This window comes from Elephantulus edwardii, unplaced genomic scaffold (genome assembly GCF_000299155.1).
Source record: "Elephantulus edwardii isolate Elephantulus edwardi_28Jun2011 unplaced genomic scaffold, EleEdw1.0 scaffold00298, whole genome shotgun sequence".
Classification (NCBI taxonomy): Eukaryota; Metazoa; Chordata; class Mammalia; order Macroscelidea; family Macroscelididae; genus Elephantulus; species Elephantulus edwardii.
The window spans coordinates 2,399,749-2,408,064 of NW_006400048.1; the positions used below are offsets into that span (position 1 = coordinate 2,399,749).

General features: G+C 40.1%; 1 protein-coding gene across 1 annotated transcript in view; it reads left to right on the forward strand.

The window, feature by feature from the left end:
* AGTPBP1 (ATP/GTP binding protein 1) overlaps nucleotides 1–8,316 on the forward strand; it is a 273,980-nt gene that overhangs the window by 205,310 nt on the left and 60,354 nt on the right. The window lies entirely within an intron of this gene.

An 8,316-nucleotide genomic window follows, 5' to 3' on the forward strand; every position in this document is an offset into this window, starting at 1 on the left:
CCTCCTCAGTTTCAGCAAGCAGGGTTGTGTCATCTGCATAACGGAGATTGTTAATAGATCTTCCACCAATCCTGATGCCACAATTCTCCTCATATAGTATTTGTCATTTTTGTGACTGAGATGTTTCACTCAGCATAATGTCCTCCAGGGTCACCCATTTTGTATAATATTTCATGAGTTCCTTCTTTCTCAATGCAGCAGCATAGTATTCCATTGTGTGAATATCCCACAGCTTTCCTAGCCATTCATTTGTTGATGGGCCTTGAGTTGTCTCCAACTCTTTGTTAACAAAGCTTCAATAAACATGGGTGAGCATATATCTGCTTGAGTGGCAGTTTTGGTTTCTTTAGGGTATATTCCCAGTAGTAGAGAGCGCCATATTACCTTCCATAGTGGTTGTACCATTTTACACTCCCACCAACAGTGAATAAGGGTTTGTTTCTCCACAACTTTGGCAGCATTTCTTGTTTGCTGTTTTGTTAAATTTTGCTATTCTTTCTAGGGTGAGATGATAGCTCATAGTTGTTTTGATTTGCATCTGTCTTAGAGCTAGGAATTTTGAACATTTCTTCATGTGTTTGTTTTCCATCTGAAGGTCTTCTTTGATGAAGTGTCTGTTCATATCCTGTGCCCATTTTTCAGTTGGGTTGTTTATCTTTTGTGGTGCTCAAGTATTTTATAAATTCTAAATGTAAGTCCCTTCCTTGCCTGACATATCATTACCAAATATTTTTTTCCTAGTCTGTGGCTTCCTTTTTTACCCTGTTGGAGAAGTTTTTGGATGTGCATAGGGATTTGAGTCTTAGAAGATCCCATTCATCTCTTTTATTTTCTCCTGCTAGTTGATTTTTCAGAATGCTTTGCAGACTGTTTATGTTGTGGATTAGGACTTCCTGAGTTCTTCCAAGCTTTTCTTTAATGAAATATATTGTCCTTGGTATTGTCCTAAGTCCATGATCCACTTTGAGTTGGTTTTTGTATATGGAGTGAAGTGTGGATCTTGCTTGAGTTTTCTGCAGATAGTTTTTGGGGCCTCTTTCCATTCCAAATGAGATTCGAGACTGCCTTTTCCATCTTATTGAAGAATGGAATTGGTATTTGCATTTGTATTGGGATTGCATTGAATGTATAAATTGCCTTTGGTAGTATTGTCATTTTCACAATGTTGAGTCTTCCCATCCATGAGCAAGGTATATTCTTCCATTTCTCCAGATCTCCTTTTGTTTCTTGTAGTAAAGTTTGGGTTTTTTTTATTTATTACTAATTTCGGTAAAAATTTACCTAGACTTTGGATTTACATTCATTCACTGTTGTACTTTTCTCCCCTGCCAACCCTCCTCCCCCCTACTACACTACCCTCTTGTAAAAATAAAAGATGAATTCTTTCATTGTTTTAAAAACCCTCCCCCAGGTCCACTCTACCATGTAGCCTTCGCTCTAGACTCCTGTCATGACAAAAGTACCTAATCATATCCCTTTTAAACTGTTTTCTCCCTCGTCAGTTTCAATGCAGTATACATTATTGAACCCATCTTTCTCAGTCTCTCCCCAACCGCAAGGTCAGTCCTGTTTTACAACAGTAGCACCATGCATTATTTGTCCTTTAGTGACTGAGATACCTCACTCAGCATAATGTCCTCCAGTGTCACCCATTTTGAATAATATTGCATGAGTTCCTTGTTTTTCAATGCAGCATAGTATTCCATTGTGTGACTCTACCACAGCTTCTCTATCCATTCGTTTCTTGAAATTGTTGTACTGAAGTCTCCAGCTACTATAGTTGTGTTGTCTATTTCCTTTTTCAATGTTGTTAATGTTTGTTGTATATATTTTGCTGGCCTTTTATTTGGTGCATAGATATTTATTATTGTTATGTCTGTTTGTTCTGTTGACCCTTTAATTATTATGTAGTGACCTTTCTGGTCCTTTGTGATAGTTTTGCATGGAAATTTATTTTATCAGAGATTAAATTGTTATTCCTGCTTTTTTTTTGTTTGCCAATTACTTGGTATATTTATTCCCACCTTTTTATTTTTAGTCTTTCTTTATCTTCATTTTTCAGGTGTGTCTCTTGTAGACAACATATTGATGTTTATTCAATCGGCTACTCTTTTTGTCTTCAATTGTGCATTTAAACCATTCACATTCAGTGTGATTATTGAGAAGCAAGGTTTTATTGCTGTTGTTTTGTTGAGTTCTTTTTGGTGTTGTTGCTGGTTACTTTGGTCCATCCTACTTTCTGTGCCACTTCTCTAAGAAGGACGTCTCTCAGTGTTTTCTGAAGTGCTTGTCTTATTTTTACAAACTCTCTTAAGATCTGTTTTTCTGGTAATATTTTTCTCTCTCCTTCTTATTTCTTCCTCTTCATTATATATCCATATATGAAAGCTCTGCTTCCGTTGCCCTGTTAGTCTACGTGTGTTCTGTTGTGCATAGGATTTTAAGAGGCCAGCTATTTCGGAAGTGGATGGCCAGTTCTTCTTCCTAGTCTGTCTTAATCTGAATGCTTAGATTTAGAGAAGTATCTGACAAACAGCATTTTACAGAAAAAGCAGATGAAAGAGATTTTCCCCAACTGTCCCTGCCCTTGACACAAGTGTCTTCATACGCTTACTTCCCTGCTCCACCATACAGCAGCATCCCCATCTACTCGCACCCACTCCCTTCAACACCTATCTTCCATTGTCCCGACCTTGATCTGATAGCTTATATCTCAATCCTTATGGGCTTCTGTAGTTAGAAACCCTTTAGCTGCTGATAATTTCTCATGTTTTGGCCAGTCTCTCTTGAGTTTAGTGAAAATGTTTCCCAAGTGTGGGTAATGTGTCCAGTAGATCTGTTGTATAGATTGCTTTCCTGGCCTCTGGGCTGCAGGCTTGAAGGCCCCAACGGTTTCTGGCTCAGGTTTACTTACAGGGTGGGGGTGGCTGAGGTCCTCTTCTGCTCGCCCACTCTTCCCTTCTGAAAATTCCTATCCCATCCGGCACTTAACGCTTGTTCCAAATAGATTCCAGCTCCGGTTTACCTGTGGGATTGGGATGGCTGAGGTCCCCTTCTGCTTGATCACTCTTCCCTTCTGAAAATTCCTATCCCACATTGTACTTTCTGTGTGTTCCCAAAAGTTTCCAGCTCTGGTTTACCTGCGAGGTAGGGGGTGGCAGAGACTAGTGATTGGGACATCAAATTTGAGAACCATGAATGTAGGAAAATTAGATATTGTTACGGAACAAATGGAACGCATAAATATTGACATACTAGATATTGCGGAGATGAAATGGACTGGCATGGGGCATTTTGAATCAGACAATCATATGCTCTATTACTCCTTAGATGAAAAGGTGAGGGAAAACAGGGTTGCTTTCATAGTTAAAAAGTCATTTCCAGGTGATTTCTGGTGGCCTAGTGGCAAGAAGCTGCAGTTTGAATCCACCAGATGCTCTGCTGGAGAAGGAGGGACAATCTGTCAGATGAGATTTAATGGTACACAAACAAAAAATAATAAAAATTTAAAAAAATTTTTTAAAAAGTCATTTCCAGATATGTCTTTAAATACCATATCATGAGTGATAGGATAATATCCATACACATAAAAGGAGGTCCAATCAATATCACTATCATTCAGATATATGCACTGACAACCAGAGCCAAAGAAGAGGAAATAGAAGACTTCTACCAACTTGTACGGTTAGAGATCGATTGAACATGCCATCAAGATGCATTAATAGTAATGGGTGACTGGAATGCAAAAGTTGGAACAGAGAAGAATCAGTAGTTGGAAAACATGGACTTGGTGACAGAAATGAAGCTGGAGATAGAATTATTGACTTTTGCACAATCAACGACTTATTCATTGTAAATATGTTTTATAAGAAACATAAATGCAGGTTATAAACATGGATTTCACCTGATGGTATGTTTAGGAACCAATTTGATTACATCTGTGGAAAGAATCTCTGGAGAAGCTCAATATCACCTGTGAAAATTACACCAGGTGCTGATTGTGGAACAGACCACCAACTACTTATATGCAAGTTCAAGCTGAAGCTAAGGAAAATGAAATTAAATCCATGGGAACCGAAATATGACCTTGAGTCTATCCCACCTGAATTTCAGAACCATCTCAGGAACAGTTTTGAGGACCTGAACACCAATGAGCGAAGACCAGACGAGTTGTGGGAGGATATCAAGAGTATCATTCAGGAAGAGTACAAAAGGTCATTACTAAGGCAGAGGAGGAAGAAAAGACTAAAATGGATGTCAGAAGAGACTCTGAATATTGCATTAGAGTGCCGCAAAGCCGAAACAGATGGAAGAAATAAAGGTATTTATGAGCTGAACAGAAGTTTTCAAAAGGCAGCGTGGGAAGACAAAGTAAAATATTACAATGAAATGTGCAAGGAGCTCGAGTCAGAAAGTCAAAAGTGCCAAACTTGCTCAGCATTTCTTAACTCAAGGAAATGAAGAACAAATTCAAACCTCAAGTTGCTATACTTATGGATGCTTATGGGCAGAATATTAAATGATCCAGGAAGTAGTGAAAGAAGATGGAAAGAGTATACAGAGTCAGTGTACTGAAATGAATTGGCCGACACAGAAGAATTTCATGAAACGACATATGAGCAAGAGCCTGTGGTGATGAAGGAAGAAGTTCAATCTGTTTTGAAGGAATTTGCAGAAAAATAAGGCCCCAGGTATAGGTTGTATACCAGTTGACATATTTCAACTAACAGATGCTGCCCTAGATGTGCCCACAAAGCTGTGCCAAGAAATTTGGAAGACAGCCATTTGGCTAACTGACTGGAAGAGTGTGGAAATTATTGAACAATATCATTGATGTCACATGCAAGGAAGATTCAGCTGAAGATTAGTAAAAAATGACCCGAACAGCACATCAACAGAGAACTTCCATAAGTGCAGGCTGGCTTTAGAAGGAGTCGTGGGGGAGCTCTGGTGGCCTAGTGGTAAGGAGCTGCAACTACAATCCCAGAGGCTCATGGTTCTAATCCACCAGATGCTCTGCCGGGAAAGGAGGAACAATCTCCTCCTGTACCAGTCAGATCTGATTTGACGGTACACGCACACAAAAATAATAAAATAAAAAGGAAAAAAAAACACCAATATAGAAGGAGTCGTGGTACTAGGGATCTTGTAGCTAATGTTAGAATGGATCTTTACTGAAAACAGGAAGTACCAGAAGAATGTCTACCTGTGTTTCATTGATTATGCAAAGGTATTTGACTGTGTGGGTCACAATAAACTGTGGCTGACTCTGAGAAGAATGGTAATCCCAGAACAATTGATCGTGCTAATGTGAAAACTCTCCTTGGACCAGGTGGCATTTGTCAGAACAGAGCAAGGAAGCACTGCATGGTTCAAAATTGGGAAGGGTGTCCTATCTCCAAACCTTTTCAACCTATATGCCGAACAGATTATCCAGAAGGCTTGACTCAAAGAGGAGAAGTGTGGCATCAGGATTGGCGGAAGATTAATCAGCAGTCTGCGTTATGCAGATGACACAACCTGCCTTCTGAAACTGAAGAGGACATGAAGTGCTTGCTGCAGAAGGTCAAGGACTGCAGCCTTCAGTATGAATTGAGGCTCAAAATCAATAAAACAAAGATCCTCACCACTGGGCTAATTGACAGCATCAGGATGGATGGCGAAGAGATTGAAATGTTAACTGCTTTAGTTTGCTTGGCTCCACAGTCAACACTATTGCCACCAGCAGCCAGAAAATTAAAAGATGTATGTGATGGGAAAGTCTGTTGTTAGGGACTTCTCCAGAGTATTGAAGAGCAATGGTGTCACTCTCAAGATTAAGGTGTGCTTGATACAGGCTATGGTCTTTGTAATCACTTGGTATGCATCAGAGATCTGGACAATGACTAGGAACGATAGAAGGAGAATTGATGCCTTTGAGCTGTGGTGCTGGAGAAGAGTATTGGATATACCATGGACTTCTAAGAAAACAAACAGGTTCATTCTGGAGAGGGTGAAACCAGGCTGCTCCTTGGAGGCAAGGATTCTGAAGATCTGTCTGACATAATTTGGATATGTTGCAAGGAGGGTCAGTCCTTGGAGAGGGATGTCATGCTTGGGAGGGTGGAGGGACAGCTCAGGAGAGGAAGACCCACTTTGAGGCATATTGATTCAGTGAGTGGAATAGTGGGTGTGGGTGTGTTGGAGACATTGAGACTTGCACCGGATAGAGCAAGGTTTAGGGCTGTTATACATAGGGTCGCTATGAGTTGTAGGCAACTGGACATCACATAACAACAACAACAACATTCATATTTGATGGACAGTTTTTCTGGGTACAATATTCTTGGTTGACAGTTTTGTTCATTGAGTATTCAATATATGCCATTCCACTGTCTTCTTGCTTTCTACTGAGAAATCAGCACTCAATCTTATTTGTTCTCCCTTATAGGTTACTCTTTGTTTCTCCCTTTCTGCTTTCAATATTCTCTCCTTATCTTTGTTCTGGTAAATTTGACTATGATACTCTTTTGTGGTCTATTTTATATGGTGTGCACTTAGCTTCTTGAATATATATTCTCTCATTCTTCTTTGTGCCTGGTAAGGTTTCTTCTAGTAATCGCACAAATTTTTCTCTGCCTTTACTTGCTTCTTCCTATTCTGGGATTCTGATGATAAGCATGGTATTTATCTTGATGGTGTCCCACATTATTCTTACATTTTCCGCTTTTCCCTTTCTTTTATGATTCTGCTTCTTGCTCTAGCAGATCAATGGTGACAATTCTATCTTCTATTTCACTGGTTCTGTGTTCCATCTCTTCAACTCTGTCCATGCATCTCTCCATCATGTTGACAGCATCTGAAACATTGGACCTAATATTTTTGATTGTGGTTTCTTGATTTTCCAGAGCTTCTAATGCCACATTTGTCTTACCTTGTTATTTTTAGCTCCTCCTGGATTTTGCTTGCAGTGTACTGTAATTCTTCACATTTTTCACCCATTGAAAAATTCAATCATTGTTCTTTTAAATTCTGTGTCAGAAAGTTCCCTCTGACTTCCTCACTTCACAAAATCCATTGCCATTGTGTCACTTTTTGGGGTGATATCTTTCTTTGGGATTGTGTAGGGTGCTTTTTGTGACATTGCTGTGGTGGAGTTTTTCATGCCTGAAGTGATAGCCAGTTCTTGATCTGAAGTCACTGCTCCAGAAAAAGATTGAGCAGGCATACATGTGGATGCACATTGGGTGGATGTATACACAGATGTGCACGGGAGGGAGGATACATGCATGCAGATGCTCACAACGGGTAAGTGTTCATGGAGGCCTGAGTGGAAAAGCAGCAAGCATTGGTTTTCCCCTTGAGAACTGGGTCTACCCTCCCCCCCACAGTGGAGCTTCAGCTGTCTCACTCCCTCTTAGTTAAGATGAACCAGTCCCACATGGTTCAGCAATCATCAGTGATCTCTCCTAAGTACCTCACTCAAATTCCCACTTCCCTGCTTGCTCCTGGCAGGTGAGTTCTGCTGTGGCTTGCTTCTTCCCCTCAGAGGACAGCTGTTCCCTGCCTAGGTCAGCTGTGCCCCACTGAGGCACGCTACTCTTTGCTGAGGCATGTTGCTCCTCTCAGCTCCCAAACAAAATATTTTAATAGTAGTTCTCACTCAAATTTGATCTGCCCTGCTTGGTCTGTGAACCTGACTCTGTGCACGTTGTAAACTCTCTTTTTAAAAAAAAGTAAAAAAAAATTGTGATTTATTTGCAAAATTTTTATACATTTTTTTTCACACCAGATCTTTCCCATTTGCTTCACCCACCTCTCGCTCCACCCATTAAATTGTGTAACCCTATGATTAACTGCCGCCCACCCATTCTCACCCCTCTGCTCCCCCCACTCCCACACTGGATTCTTATAACACGTTCTACAGTAATGGTCTTATACAATATTTTCCCTTATGGGTCTGAGTTCGGTAACTTAGCATAATATTTTCCAGTCCCTCCCAAGTTAGGTAGTAATTTACAAAATCATTGTGCCTTAGTGCTGCGTAGTATTTCGTCATGTTAATGTACCATAATTTCTCAATCTATTCAGTTGTGGTTGGAAATTTGGGGTGTTTCCATGCTCTTGCTGTGGTGAGTAATGCTTCTATGAAAATGGGTATACAAGTCTCTGTTCCTCAGTTCTCATTTTGTCCTATGTTTTCACTGGCGATTCTGTTTAGAAGAACCATAAAATAAGATTGTTTATTGGATTGATATTAACTGTTGTTGTTGTTGTTATGTGCCATCAAGTCGCCTGCAACTCATAGCGACCCTATGTACAACAGCCCTAAACTCC